This window comes from Nymphalis io, chromosome 4 (assembly GCF_905147045.1).
Source record: "Nymphalis io chromosome 4, ilAglIoxx1.1, whole genome shotgun sequence".
Lineage (NCBI taxonomy): Eukaryota > Metazoa > Arthropoda > Insecta > Lepidoptera > Nymphalidae > Nymphalis > Nymphalis io.
In genome coordinates this window covers 4,255,706-4,272,337 of record NC_065891.1, presented here as the reverse complement: position 1 = coordinate 4,272,337, position 16,632 = coordinate 4,255,706, and the positions used below count along the sequence as shown (strand labels likewise).

Here is a 16,632-nt window from a genome sequence, read left to right as displayed (position 1 = left end):
ATAACTTATTATTTGTTTTTACTTAGAACTTTCTTACTTTTACGTAGATATATCTACTTAGAAACTAATTCGTACCGTACTGGCAACAACATGATACGTATTTTTATCGGCCATACGAGTATGTCATGGACTTGGAAATTTTGTTTGTTACTCCATCTAACACGGGTTTGCTGAAGGATTAGCGTGAATCATTTATATTAATCAACAAAACATTCATCAAGTTATTATATAACGAGTAACAAGGTACATACATTTCGCATTTGAAATATTAATAAACATGGATTAATAGCCGTGGAATGGTACTCGTAATAAAAAGTAAAAGAAAGTGGCAATAAACGACCAATATTTCACGGTGCGACGAAAACGAGTAATATTGCAAGCCGACCAATTGTCGCGTTCGATATTACAACACGGCCGCCTCAGTGGTGCATTGTGTCAGTGTCAATTATCAGGCGAGTGGTGCGAACGCGAAAAATGGAAAACGACGAAATTCGCCGTTACAATTTTAGCGCTACAAACATCGGGTGCATGATTGAATTTCAGTTTGTTGAAGAAAATGCACGCGATGCGATCTGAAACGTTTTCACTGTGAACTCGTTCGTCTGACATAAGGTTTTTGTAAAATCGACTTTTATTTACGACTGTTTTGATGTTTGTATCATTTATTCTTCGTGGAAGGACTAGTAGATACTGTCGGTCTTGTAATATTTTTAATAAATATATTTAAGATTTTTCGATAGTAATACCTTGTAAATTTCGCTTTTAATAATGGGATTAGATATAAAATACTTTCTGAGAAGAAAAGAAACAAAAGATGCATAAAAAAAGGAAACTGCAACTGACAAAAAAACTAGATTTTTTAAAGATAATGTGTTTTTTTTTTAATATTAACCGTCCCTTATACCGCCAATATACACCTAGGAAAGTAAGATGTTATGTAAACTGAGATTTGCTGTTTAGCGGTACAATATAATATGATGAATGGTATCTCACTTTAAAATTTTCCACAAACATCAATAAAGTATATAAAAGTAAAAGTAAAATTCTAAATGTAGAATTTAAAATGATCTTGTGCAATCGAAGCTGCACCTTAGAATTGAAAAGAACAGGGGAAAAAGGAAAAAAAATCCATTCGCTTATTAAAATTTACCATAGTAAATAGTATTCATAAGTAAGTAAGTAAGTAAGTAACAGCCTGTAAATGTGCCACTGCTGGGCTAAGGCCTCCTCACCCTTTTTGAGGAGAAGGTTTGGAGCTTATTCCACCACGCTGCTCCAATGCGGGTTGGTGGAATACACATGTGGCAGAATTTTGATGAAATTAGACATGCAGGTTTCCTCACGATGTTTTCTCTCGCAAGTTTCATAAGCAAGTTAATATCTAATAACGCAAACCTTAATAAAATCTTTGACAGCTTACGTTCGCCTATAACGTATTACAAAATTTAATTCAATTAATGGAAATACTCCGTTAGACCCAAGAGCACTTTATCGGGAGCGTCGATATGTTTTTTTCACGTTACTGCGCTTAATTTAAAAGATTCGCAATTATTTTAATTAAACGAACGGAGACATTTCGTTCAATAAACCATTCCAGCGATTCGTGATTGCCATCGCGTGTAAGCATGCATTACTCAGAATGATTGTTTTTTTATTTAAATTTTTTGGATACTTTATTCGGGAAACATTTTATTTTTGTTTTTTTATTTAATTCGTGTTCAATTTTAAAACAAAACTCAATTATAGTTTACTTTACTTATAAATCATAATTTTTCTAGGTCTGCTGCTGAAATATACATATCTTAGAAAAAAATAACATCAGAACTTATTTTAATTTCTAACTTCTTCACGATCTTAGATCATAATAAAGACAATTGTTTCGAAATTAAATTTGGTATAGTATGGAAAGATTGATAAAATATTATTATTACGATACAAAAATACCCAAACATTATTTAGGAGTAATAAATTATTTATTTATTTTTCAGCTTTTTGCCGTCCAATACTGGACGACAGCCTCCCCCATAGAACGCCAACCATCCCGATCTTGGGCATTCCACATCCATCCCGTATCTGCCACTTTTTTTAAATCGTCGCTCCACCTTGCCACAGTCGTGTAAGAATTATCAGTCTCACTTATAAACATTGCTTAGCAAGTAATAAACAATGCTGTCTTCTTCTTTCAAATGTCAAGTCAATAATGACAGAAAGAGAGAAAACAGAGTTTAACTAAAAATCGCTAAGTAATGTTTAAATAAGGCTGTAAAATATTATAGTTAATCGACTTTGACTTTCTAATGCACTACTTTTATGAATAGTTGAAAAGAATTACTTAGGCTAATAGTTTTGAGGAAAACGCTACCGAAAATAGTGCAAGTTGAACGCGCTGATCACAATGTACTCAACATATATAAAAGACAATTTTTAAAAAAATGCTAAGATAATACCGTAAAAACAAACATTTTTAGTTACCTCTCACTTTCGATTTAATTAATTTAAAGCAATCAATTTGATATAACCACAATAATAACAATATGATAATTAATCTACGCGCATGACTGAAATAAATTATAATTAATGTAATAGGTACACGCGTAATATACGATATAATCAAATAAAGCTATTATGATTATTGCATCTTTGATTAAAAATCAATTATAACTTGTCTACATAATAACATTTATTATGTAATATAATTATTTCAATGACATTATTATAACAAATTTCAAGTATATTTAGTGCGAGCTACACCGATAGAAACAGTCTTGGTATTATAGTAAAAGTCTATTGAAGTGAATCGTTTATGACATCCAAAGTGAATAGACTAAAGTGCTTACTCGCTGAATGTGAAACATTTAATGACTATAAAGCCCATATATGTGCAATCTATAGGCAACTTAAATTCTGTGATTGTCATTATTAGTAAACTAGTTTCCGCACGCTGCTTCGCCTGCTTGTACTACCTCTGAACTCTGTACCTCTGACAATGTGTATACAAAATCTCCTAATAATCGTTTGAGAAGTTAAGATTTTTTTTATAGAATAGGAAGGCTTGTGCCTGTAATTACACTGGCTCACTCACCCTTCAAATATATATAATATATAGAATATCTGATGAGTGGGTGGCATCTACCCAGACGAGCTTGCACAAAGCTCTACCACCAGTAAACAACAAACGTACCAAAGAAACTCACTTTCGCATTTTTAATGTAAGTAAGGATTTTGAAGTATAAGCTAAGAACATGACACTAATAATTGTAATTTTATATCATCGATGACCAAGTTAGAAATAGTATTGTTAACTCTAAATTACATAAACAAAATAATAATTAATAAAGTAATAATTGATTTCTAGGGTCATTGAAATCGACGAGGAGGATTATTCTCATAGAATTTACTTGGATTTAATGTTGTATTTCTCAATTTGCTAAAATAGAATCAAATATTAATGGCACATCAAACATATAATTATGTATAGAATCGTTTTGTAGTATTGTAGTAAATGCATATATGTTATCCTATTCAGTTTTATATAACTCTTTAACTGACCATTTTATATCTGAGCAAGCTTTGGTCAATTTAGATATTATAAATCATTATAAAACTGTTACGAAGTTCAAAAAAACATATCTATCGCGACAAAGTTCAAATTGTATATAAATTTGTGAGTGTGAATATGAAATAAGCATAATAGTAAAAAATGGGAAAGGAATAAATAGGAGTAGTAAAAAAATAAAATTTTAAAATTTCCAGTCCGTAAAGCATCGAGTCGTATCCGGCTTGATTTTTTTCGACATTTTCAACAATCATCGTCATATTTTAACTAATTTACACAAAATCATAATGCATTATAAGCTTCATCTTTTCTCATGAATCACTCCGTTTATTGGTAAAAACCGTAAGAAAATTCATTCGGTAGTTCTTGTAATGTGTTCAGACGAACAGACTGACGCGGCGGGGTTATTTGTTTTACAATATGTAATGATATCTTCATTGAAGCCTAATGCTATAAAATACATATATCAATGTAGATATTAAAAGGAGATTTTGTTAATAAGACAAACGCCCGCCTATAAAATTAGTATGATACATCGTTGTAAATTCACTATAAATATTATAAGCGTTGAGGATACAACGACTCCGCGGGGTGTTGTAACACCTTCATTATGAGCCTCGCATCCAAGTATGATATAGGCGCTTAAATTAATAAAACTCGGTGGACTCTGTGCTATGTCACAGTACAGCGATCATAAACGGTAATATTCTATTGTATGGTTTAAATTTTATTTTCTTACCAGTAATATCATTTTTGTACGTATGTAACGTGCTCTTCATGTTTATCAGTGATTGTAATGGGTACTTGTATAAAATATAAATACCTATTTTAATAATAATTCTATTATCAAATTAAAAAGCGAATACAACATATAATTTTACGTGAAAATTGTTATTTTATTCATAGCATATTTCGTTCGATTCAATATATTTACTTATATAGTAACCCTACTAACTCAAAAGGTGACCCTGGTGTAAATATTTAATTGAATATGCGATTATCACATAAACTTTTTCGAATATTAGCCATATTAAAACGTTATTTTAGTTAGACTTGACTATTAAAGTGATGACGATTCAAGATGTAACTCGGATAATATGTAAATGATACGCAATACAAACCTACGCGAAGGTAATCAATTTCATGCAATAGTGTCGTAAATTGCTTTATCAATGGATTTACTGTGGTAGAGCTTTGTGCAAGCTCGTCTGGATAGGTACCACCCGCTCATCAGATATTCTACCGCAAAACAGCAGTACTTGGTATTGTTGTGTTCTGGTTTGAAGGGTGAGTGAGCCAGTTTAATAACAGGCACAAGGGACATAACATCTTAGTTCCCAAGGTTGGTGGGGTATTGGTGATGTATGCGATGGTTAACATTTCTTACATTGTCAATGTCTATGCGCGTTGGTGACCACTTACCATCAGGTGGCTTTTATGCTCATCGGCCTTCCTATTCCATATAAAAAAAATTCTATGGATCGTATTTTTAATTCAAACAAAAGTATATTGTTATCATAAATTAAAAAAAGAGAGGAATTATTCCTCTTCAATCTTCGTCGTCAAATATACTCAGATCAATATCAACAAATCGTTAATTTGAAATGAGCTACTAATGATGAAATGTTTATCTTGGTGCAATATAATTAATTAAATATATATTATATAAGCAGAGATATACATTATCGTGAAGTGAATCAACGCAAAGGATTAGCTAAATTTACGATGCCGGGTATGACCGGACTTTGTTTAAAAGGACGATTGTTTTTAGTTCCTGTTATTAGTTAGACATTATTTGTGACTCATTATTTGACAGTACATTAAACACACTCAAACTATTTAGATTATTATTTTAACCAATAAATAAGAGTCTTTACCAGAGTTTTTATTTAAAGGATCAAACGAATATATGTAATAATAATCCCTCGGATATATGGATTAATGGAATAACACATATTCCATATATTAATGCGTAAAAATATCAGCATAAAATAAGAGCCTGCACTAGCAGTATAGCTAAGGGTGTTTGGAGTTTATAAAGCGTGCAAGATCTGGGGGCTCCTTGAGGCGAGATTTATCGTGCTCTTGTGGAAACTTAGTCCGGCCAGAAATAGTACACAGTCACGATTGGTTAAAACCATTTTAAATATATTCGAGATTTTTATTAAAAAATATTATTTTTGTAATAAATTTGTGTTAATACTAAAGAAAGAAACATTTACATAATATTGGTAAAGCAGTTAGTTTATAATAATTTTATAATGTTGTATTTTTTTTTTTATAGAATAGGAAGGCGGACGAGCATATGGGCCACCTGATGGTAAGTCTTTTAACTTAATCGAATGATTGACGGGTTTTAAACATCATTATGAGTAGGGTATTTCATCCTGTTGGACTCGCGCCGTATTTTATTATGTCAAACAGTTGGAGTCTAAAAGCTCTGATCTCGTTACTTAGACAAGCTATTCAATATAATTTATTTCTAAACGTTACTAAAATGGGCAACACTGTTAACAGATCGACTATCTCGCTCGTTACTGTATGACCGCGTCTATGTTTTGTTTTGTCGATGTCAATTAACGGACGAAATTTTTGCAAGCGCGAAAAATACAGAACGTCGATTTTTATTTTAGTGATACAATTTCCGCTCTATAAAAATCACACGAATTACTGAATATTTTGTTTCTATTTTTGTTTACTATGTGTCATTGAGAAATATTTATTGTTGACTAGACTGTTCTATATACGTCATGATGTTTGAATATATGATGACGGGCAGCAACGTCATTGATTTTGCTTTAAGCCGCTTGTGAAACGTGGGTATTCGTTAACTGAATTGAATTATACAATACAGTTACAGTCTCCAGTCCCAGGAAGACCAGCTATTCCTGGCTCTGATAGCGGTTGTGGTAAATGTAGGGTAGTGAGTGATTATAACTAATATCGACTTTGACTAAGCCGTCTGTAGATTTGTTGATCCTAGACTCTAGATACTTGATTCTGGGTACCACCCCATATCCCTGAATGGTATCAGAAACGTCGTTCATAAATCTCATTCAAAGTACTGAGGCTACACTCCGCATTGGATAGGCACTTATATAAAATCGTAAGAAGCCGCGAGATGTGAAATCATCAGAAATGACAGCCAACAGGGTTGCACTAGAATGCTTAGTAAAATTTATAACAAATTTTTATTAAGACAAAACATATATTTTTGCATATTTTAAAGGACTCATGTTATATTATAAAAATTATACGTAGACTAAACAACTTTATTCCATGTCACATCATGTGTCATTTGAATAATTGAAAACGATCGCTTTATAGATCTCTTGTATTCTGTAAGAAGCTTTAGCATTAGCCTAAATATATGCCGGTCATAAACAAGAACGCAATCCTATATATTTTTATGCGCGTATAGAATAGTCTAGGAAGATTTATACTGCCTACTTTTATATCATGAAATACTTTCTGTTTTGTACGTTTGTTTTGGTTGATATGTGATTTTACTTGAATATATGAAATGCTTTAATAAATAAAACTAATGCTTTCAATAAATAGTGTAAGAGAAGTAACTTAATTTGATTTTTCAATATTTAAACCTTCAATAGATCACATGGGTCTTTATCGAAGTTCACGGGTTCTCATACGGAGTACCCCGACTGCCTCGTTGGTCTAGTGGATTGATGTAAGGCCGCAGATCCGGAGGTCTTGGGTTCAATTCCCAAGTCGGGCCAATAAAAACAGTTATTGGATTTTTCTGTTAGAAAATTTCAGTATCAGCCTGGAGTCTGGAAGTTGGAAGTGTGTACACTCCCGTGCCTCGGAAAGCACGTAAGGCCGTTGGTCCTGCGCCTGAACTCTTTTCGGTCGTGTTAGATTGCCGTCTCATCGGATTAGAGCTAGGAAATAGAGAGTGCACGTGTGTTTGCGCACACACTTGTGCACTATAATATGTTCTGCGCAAATGGCTAATCACTCTTGAGATTGGTCACCGTTGTTAAAATCGGTCTGGAAGACCTTATTACTAAGTTAAGTTGTACTTATTGTGTGACATAATAAACAAAGTACTTGGGGGTAGAGGAAATGTCGTGAATGTTACCATAGGACGTTTTCGTTCTTAACAGAAGCAGAAATCTTGTTTGGCCAGTATTGGAACATTGAAGATTATTTTTTATCAAAGAAAATATTATAGTTACGTCATAACATGATAAGGCTACGTAAATAATCAATAAAATGCTCTCGTTTTACGTACTGTGAAATGGGAGTCATAAATAAGAGGTAGTGCTAGCAGATAAGCGTGGATGTATGGAGCTTATAAAGCGTGTAAGGTGGGTTCCTTGAGGCGAGATTTATAGCACTTTGGGCGCTTTGTTGAGCACTTAGAATGTAGGCTAGTTTGTATTTAGTATGACGTCATTAGGTACAATATACAAAATCTTTATAAACAAACGCAGTATATATTGTTGTATTTACATATACCATAAACTTTTATTTATTTGGCACACATAACGGCTTAAATATGTTATACTATATACATAACGAATTCAGATAAATTTCTTATATATAATTTATTTATTTTTTAAAATTTAAATTATATCATTTATCTGAATTTTTAATTTACTATATTTTCTGTAATTAATTACTGAGTTTCTTGCCGGTTCTTCTCGCTAGAATCTAAATTCCAAATCAGTGGTAGTTTCAATGAAAGTAGTTATGATTCGAAAGTGCTGCTAAAAGTGTACTGTTATATCATCTTATAATTTGTTTTGAATATTTAAAACAGTTGAGACGTATAAACCGCGAACATATATTAAAAAAACCAAACTTTATATATAAGATTATAATAACCCTCAAAAGAGGTAGAGGTCACATGTTTCACGTGTATGTTTTTTTATCCTTCAGTTTTATTTGTTTCCTAAAACAATATAAGCTGGTGTTACCCTACTGGCCTTGGGTCTGGTAAGGCGGACTCATTTTGCGTTCATTTATTTTCTTTGTTATTTAGATTCACATAAAATTAATTATCTTGTTAAAATTTGAATAATGTTTTTTTTCTAGATGAACATTAGCAAATAGCAATAGCTATTAACGTAATATATACATTTTATAAGATAAGTAATCTTACTATGTAAAGAATGTCCCTAAGGTGATCTCGCTCTAAGTTTCTAATTATCTCAAATAGCTATTTTTTAAGAACGAACTGTTTCTATGTGACGTGTTACTTCATGCTACTTATTATTATTATAAATAAAAAGGTCTTTGTATTTAGATGATTGTAAGTAAACGCGCGAACGATTCGAAGACTTTTATCTCATGGATATTTTATTAATAGCATAAATGTTGTTTTAATAAAAAAACATGATTCTATAAAAAATACAATAACATATATACATTGCTTAAATGGAGTAGAAGAATATAATATAAATATATATATATGAATGATATGAATTCGAAACTTATATAATTATTATTACAGAAATGACTAATCTGGTTTAATAAATGTGATAACATATTAATTTAGTCCACTTGTTGGAGGAACATTCTGATGCCGTTGGTGGCTGATCGATCTTGGCGACTAAAGCCAGGCGACTAAAACAAAGCATGGTAATCAATAACTAGGATAGATGTAGTTTATGACGCGTAATGTTGCAATGATTTTCCATTAGAGATCTATGATTACGTTTTCACCTTTAAGCTGGAATGTGAGTACGTATGTATGCTTAGATAAATAATAATGTTATAGTACCTGGGCGATCGAGATTCACTTTTCTCTAATGATTAGTTATAATCATTGCCTTCTTCATGAAATACCTATTTAGATAAACTTAATAAGCAAAACCTAAATACAAAATTTGAGCCAAATCGTTGGAGCCATTTCCGAGTCACACTTTAATGAGACAAATATTGTAAATACAATAATTGCCTCATTTAATATTAAAAAATATGACTTAAGAATTAAAATAAATATTGATATAGTATAAAGTAACGCTTAAACAAAAATATTTTGCTCAATACGAGGTTTGTGCTTAAATCAAAATATTGTTAAAGATAATTTATATAAAGTAATTGCAGTAGCAGTCTTTTGGGTTAAGGCCTGAGAAAAAGGCTTGGAGTTAGTTCAGCTACGCTTCACTAATACGGACCATGTGATGCAATAAAGACATAAAATAAAACAAATGAAATTTAGTGTTTGCCCGGCTTGGAACCCGCAAATTTTGCATTAGATTCATGTTTTCTAACCATGAGGATATTTCGACTCAAATTACATGAAATAAATAATTTTCTGAGAAGTTTCATTTCATTGTATATGCTTACTATAAGTAATTACTTAGGCGCCGTGTCTTACAAAAGGATTGAAACAATTATCAATCTCCATAAGACACGTGAATTAGCGGTGGTAAGAGTAAATCCGACATTATAAGAACCACAAGTTATAGAAACCAGCGTTAACTTGTAAATATTATAAAACTTTAAGTTCTTACGTATAATGATAAGCACGTCAGAAAAATGGCGAATTACATCAAAATGTTCTTTTTTCTGGTACGAAGATATTTTTATACGATTATTAGAATGAGGGTTATTCAACCGCCAAACAGTGATAATTAGTACTGTTTGGTTTCGATTTGATAGGTGAGTGAGCCAGTGTAACTACACTATACAGTTGGTGGAACAGTTTATTTGTAATTAATGTTTAATAATCATTCTTAAAGCACCAATGTCTATGGTCAGTGGTTCTCACTTACAGTCATACCTGATTAGCCCATCCGTGTACACCTATATTATGAAATAAATTGCATTTTTAACCAGTGCACGGTGGTAGATTACGTTGCCGTGTTCTGGTTTGAAGTATAAATATGAGATTGAGAGACATAACATCTTAGATTCCGCAGTTAGCGGTATATCGCAGATGCGGATGGGATGTACCCACAGCGTTAGAATATACCTATGAAAGACTATAAATCTATCTCTCTTTATTTTTTATATTATATAAAATATACTTCTATAGTAGTTGGTTTATTAACTTTTCGCGGTGAATTTATATTCTTCGTCTTTATAATTTCCACCCGTTCTATACAAAGTTTCAGTTCAATTTAGCCGTCTTACAAAAAGCGGTCCGATTAAGAATATTCTCAATATGAAATACTAGTTTCCGTCCGTGGTTTCATCCTTGTGTCAGGTGGGTGTGAGGCCTATCTCCCACCTACGTATATCCTATATCATTTTCTGTACCTCTGAGCCTAGTGCAGTTATTTGGTAGTTTTAGCTGGAAAATTTTCCGGGAGTTTTGAAAAATTGTGTTTTTATAGATTTAGATGTTCTTTTTCCAAATTTCATTTGTGCCACTTCGTATCTTTGCCACTCACGTCGCAATATTGGAAATTCGGCAAAGTTGAAATTCTGAAACAATACATCAAAATGTATAAAAAAATTACTTTAAATTACTTACATAATTTTCAATAAAATGCAAACCCAACAGCATATAACTAAGCAGTTTATATTTATCTCTCTCTTGTGGATTACACGTAATCGTGTATATATATTGTGTTTTATATTAAAACAAAAAAAAAAAACATATCACGTCTTTATCTAGATCCAATGTCGGCAACATGAAGAATCTTGGTGGTAGGGTTTTATGCGCGTCCATCTGTGTAGGTACGATCCACTCATAACATTCTATACTGGCAAACATCAATACTTAGTATTGTTGTGTTCTGGTTTGAAGGGTAAGTAAGCCGTTGTAACTACAGGTACAAGGTTGGAGGCGTATTTTGCGAGCTCCAATGTCTATGAATGGTGGTGACTACTTACCACCAGGTGGCCCATGACAGTCCACCTGCCTATTCTATATTTAAAACAAAGAATGTTACTCAAATTATCAAAAATATCGCTATCGCCTGTTACTTGTTACTAATACCATAAGAAATCGTACGAGTTTAGCGACATATCATTAAGATAATGATTAGTGGTGAATAAAATACACGTGGAGTATCTTAGGAAAGCTATGTTACTTAAGTAATCTCCGAGCAAATGTCGTTGACTTTATTTCTTATTAGGGTCTTTAGTGAATATTTACGGGCCTTGAGAGACACCTGTTATATGCTATGATTACATACTACGTATTCGCGTAATAGAACATGTGGTTATTTATTTAAGGAAAACAACAGTATGATACAAAATATTTTGACATTAAAATTACAATATACAGACAATAGATTACTGTTTTCCATTGAATTATGCAAATCTCATAATAGTTAACAGAAGTAGCAATACACACTTTTTAAAAATTAAATGCAATGTAAAAAAATAATAATGAATTAAAAAAAATTTAAAAAAACAGTACAATTCAATTAGGCGACACAGACTATGTTGTGGGTGAGTGCGGCAGTGCAGTTACACTGTTATTTGTGTGTGTATAAGTGATTGTATGTGTGCGTGTATTTGAGTATACGCGTGTTTATATTAAAGGAATCATTAATTAACTGAACCGCCAACTTTTTGATCAAAAGGAGTATTTTTAATTTTCCAACGTCCAGCTGCTCGTCTATCTAGCTGCCTGTCAAATTTCATAGCATTTTTTTATGCCTTTCAAAACCGTTTTCAATCCTAAACATCAAACAGTTTAAATGATTGAGTTTATATTTAAGTTTGCCACTTTTAGCCTTAAAGTTGGCTTTTTTATTTTTATAAGGTAGGCCGCACTGACAAAATACTGTTTTTTTAATCATTTCTTTTTTAGAGGGGTTTTTCTACAAGAAAATGCCAGGCTCATAGTGTTCTCAGATCATTACTTAAACTATATATATATCGCTTTATTGCATTTATTCTTAATAAAACTAGTCACTAATTTTTATAGTACTTGTGGTGATTCAGATGTTTGATCAGTGAAGACACTGTTACACGTCCCCACCTCCCCGCTATAATTAATTAAGCTTAAAAAAATATTCTCTCTCTCTCAATATATAGACTTGTTTGTCTGTATTATTTATTTACATAAATACAGTTTTTATGTTATGTGATTAAATCTTAATATTATGTATTCCTAAGTATGTGTCGATGTTTGTATTTTATCTCACTAACTAATTAACCCCAAGGCATACTTGGTTAATTAGTTAGGAACCGACAGACAAACAGTCTGATTAAGTTATTTATGCAATGATACGACGTGACGCGAAAATTCAATATTACCTTAATCACATTGAATATTTAATATATTTGTTTTCCGCTTTATTAAGAATATGTTTATATTAATTACGGAATTATCAACATCAGTTGCAATAATAGTTTATACATCCTTACATCTTACGATGCTTTTAAATAACGTTTACAACAAAAAATTGTTGATCTAACTTGCACATTCAATGTAAACACTGAAACCAATAATAACTATGATTATTATCATTAAAGGTTACTTGTCTTGTCAAAAGGAATGAAAATAGGGATTTATCTCGGATGAAATATACAAAAAAAAATTATTAACTTGTTACTTCATATACATAGATTTTTTATTCCTTTTGTTGTTTATAATTAGCTAATCGTCAAGTAATATTTTTTTTCTTTCGTTTCACTTGTTTATATAAGGAGAAAAATATATTTTGGTTAGTATTTGCGTAAAATCAGTTCTAAGTGAGCGTCTACGTCCGAGAAGAAGTAATGCTAAATTTCAAGTCTATCGGGTGGATTTGGAGGTTAAGAGATCTCATGATAAGTGGTATTTCGCTTATAAATACATATGTATATAAATTATGTTTTCATAAATTTTTATAATTTATCTATGTTATGTCGATTTATATATTTATGAACGTGATAAGTGACAATAAAACCTTAACATGATTTTGACGCTCGTATTACGATACTATGACACGAATTAGGTATTAACATAATATAGACATTTTTAGTGTTTCAGGGACAAAACGTTGTAGTCAGGAATTTTTGTTAGATTATTTATTCAATGTTGCCATTAAATATAGCAAAAGCAACTTGTGTAAAAAATTATAATACCTTTAATATTATGAAGGACTGAATCTGTATTAAAATGACAAACATTTTTTTTATTCCTCTACGTTGAATTATTATGTGATAGGTATATAATATGTATAATCGCATCTATCGTGTTCTCCAGTTAGGTTTGTATTTGTAAAGTTGTTCCGTATTTATTCGTTTTGCTTTGACCACCTCGTTGATCTAGTTGTTAACAGATCCAAAGGTCCTGGATTCAATTTCCGGGTTAATAAAAATACAACGTATTTTTGCTTACAAACTTTCTGTCATAGCTCGGTGTGAATTGGAAAGCACTGATAACCGTTGATCCTGCACCTAAAGTCTTTTCAGCCTTGTCGAATTGGCTTTCGAATTATGAGAGTGAATGAATATAATGCTCTTGGTTTTTTGCACCATAATATTTTCAGTGCAATTACTCATTCTTAATTAAGAACCACCCGCATTGGAGCAGCGTGGTGGAATAAGCTCCAAACCTTCTCCTCAAAAAAGGGAGAGGAGGCCTTAGCCCAGCAGTGGGACATTAACAGGCTGTTACTGTTACTGTTAATTAAGAATGGCCGAAATTTCCAGTGGATACCATCAGATTTAGTTGGTATGTTACATAAAGTATGTAATACATTATACATAGCGTAATAACCGAATTTTACTGTCACGTCATTATAAAATACTAGCTTCCACTTACAGTTACACCCACGTCTGAGGAGGGATTTATTAGATACCCCACAGTCCCGTTCTGTATCTATTTGCAAAAAATCGTGATAATCGGCTGAGTAGTTAAGACCTGAAAGAGTAAATAGCAAACAAACTCCATTTCACATTCATAATATTATCAAGAGTAATACCATCCGGATCTCTCTTTAAAGATACATATAAAATTGAATGACGTTATGATTTAAAGATTATATAAAATTTTTTAACAAACTAATTTCTTAATATAAGTGACGATTATTTTATAAGAACAAGAACTTCCTATACAATACAAACGATATTATATAATGTTTGGAACTTTAAGACATAAAAAAATTTATACAATAACTCTCTAATATGTTAATAGATTTGGTAGGTTGGTAGGAGCACATATTTTTGTACGTTTATACAAAAACCTTACGTGGTTAAATTTTATCTAAAAAATATTTTATTGCAAGCGCGTTCTAGGTTCTGATATCAACTTTTTCGTTATTTCTAGTTCGCTGTGGTTGTCCTACTTTTGTTTGTTTTTGTATACATACGAAATATTCAGCTTAACGAGAATTTGAGAACCGAACAAAAGTACAGTTTAAAACAACAAAACGAAACGTGGCATCTGAATTATAATGTTACATGTTACATTTTGAGAAAAATATTTTTGTAAGCTTATACGCTTTAATTGTAAGTTGAAGTAAAAATGAAATAACCTATATCATTCTTATTTATTTTTAGTTTCTTATAATAACTAAATTTCTAATTTAATATTGTAATGTTTTATAATATCTTAGTATATTAAATATAATATATGTATGCCATATTTTATTTTATACGTGTGCGTGATAGCTAAATTTCAAACTACAAAATTATTCCGAAAACTGATACGCTTGCGTTTTATGCGCATCACTGTTCTTTCGCAACACTACGTATAATACAGTTTTATGATGCGCGAGCGCAAGCACTTCTTGTTTGCGAATTATTATATATATAATATATTATTTATATATATATAATATATTATATTAGGTTTTAGTAACCTTCATCCAAACGCAAACAATTAATGTTTTAATTCAAAGGTAAACGATTGCGATTGCGTTCATTAGATCGCACAGAATATGAACACTACTAAATTATTAATTTAATTGCAATCGCGCAATTATTTTCTATATAAGATTTATTTATATAATTAAAATGAAGGGAATTTTTCGTATGATGTCTGTGACATTTATGGCATACATGTCGTATTAGAAAAACTTGATCTTATTATTATCATTCCATACTAATAAATTCTTACTTATCAACATATTTTACAAAAAATGGTAAATCAACTAGAAAGTTTAATTACTATTGAGCTTGAATTACAAAGTTTAATTACTATCAAATACCAGTTTCATTTCAAAATTATTGATTCAGTAACGTTTTGAACTTAAATAAAGCAGTAGGAACATGAGTTCACACCTAATTCTCGAAAGACAAGCACAACTTGGATACCTGTCTGCAAACTTTTCACTAACAAGAAAACCAAGGGCAATTATCAGACGCCAGCGTTTCAATCAATTTACAACTCGGTAACTCCTCAAACACGATTATCAACTTTTCTACACATTTCTTTAAACTTTACTACAATTGGTCAAAAACTAATTTATGTGTCTACAAGGTGATTTCTAAGTGATTATCAGTTAAAAGAATAAATTGCAAACTATATTGAATATAGGTTACTTTGGATAAATATTAAGGCTGCATTATAATATGTTTAGCGTCATCCACTATGAAATTTGTGTATTACAATTATTATCATACGTTCATTCGAATAAGCGAATACAGATGCTTAAATCTTAAGTAATATATTTTTTTTATATAAAAAAGGCAGGCGGACTTATGGGGACACCTGATGGTAAGTGGTCACCACCGTCAAAATATATTGGCGCTGTAGTAAACATAAACTATTCCTTAAATCGTCAATGCTCCACCAACCTTGGTAACTAAGATATTATGCCTGTACGTACACTGGCTCACTCATCCTTAAAACTGGAAAATAACAATACTAAGTATTATTTGACGATAGAATCTGATGTGTAAGTACTTATTCAAATGAGCTTGCATAAATCTCTACCACCAAGTACAATCACGGGTTTAAATGAAATGAATAAAATTTACAAATTCAATGTCTGACGTAAGAATTTAAAAGAGATACTGCTCAATATATACTGTTCAATACTGCAGCAATTTCGAATGACTGATTGAAGCTGCTCTCATCAGAACAGAGTCATGATTGAAATAAAGTGTCATTGTTACTGTTAATTTGGGCAGTGATCGTTTCGCTTTTAGTCAAATTTAAAAGCTTCGAGCAACGAGCAAACTCCATTAAAGAGCCATTAAATATTCGAAAA

The 16,632-nt window shown here is 31.4% G+C and overlaps 1 protein-coding gene across 1 annotated transcript in view; it reads left to right on the top strand.

The window, feature by feature from the left end:
* LOC126781698 (phosphatidylinositol N-acetylglucosaminyltransferase subunit A) overlaps positions 1–16,632 on the top strand; it is a 357,458-nt gene that overhangs the window by 217,120 nt on the left and 123,706 nt on the right. The gene's annotated exons all lie outside the window — the stretch shown is intronic.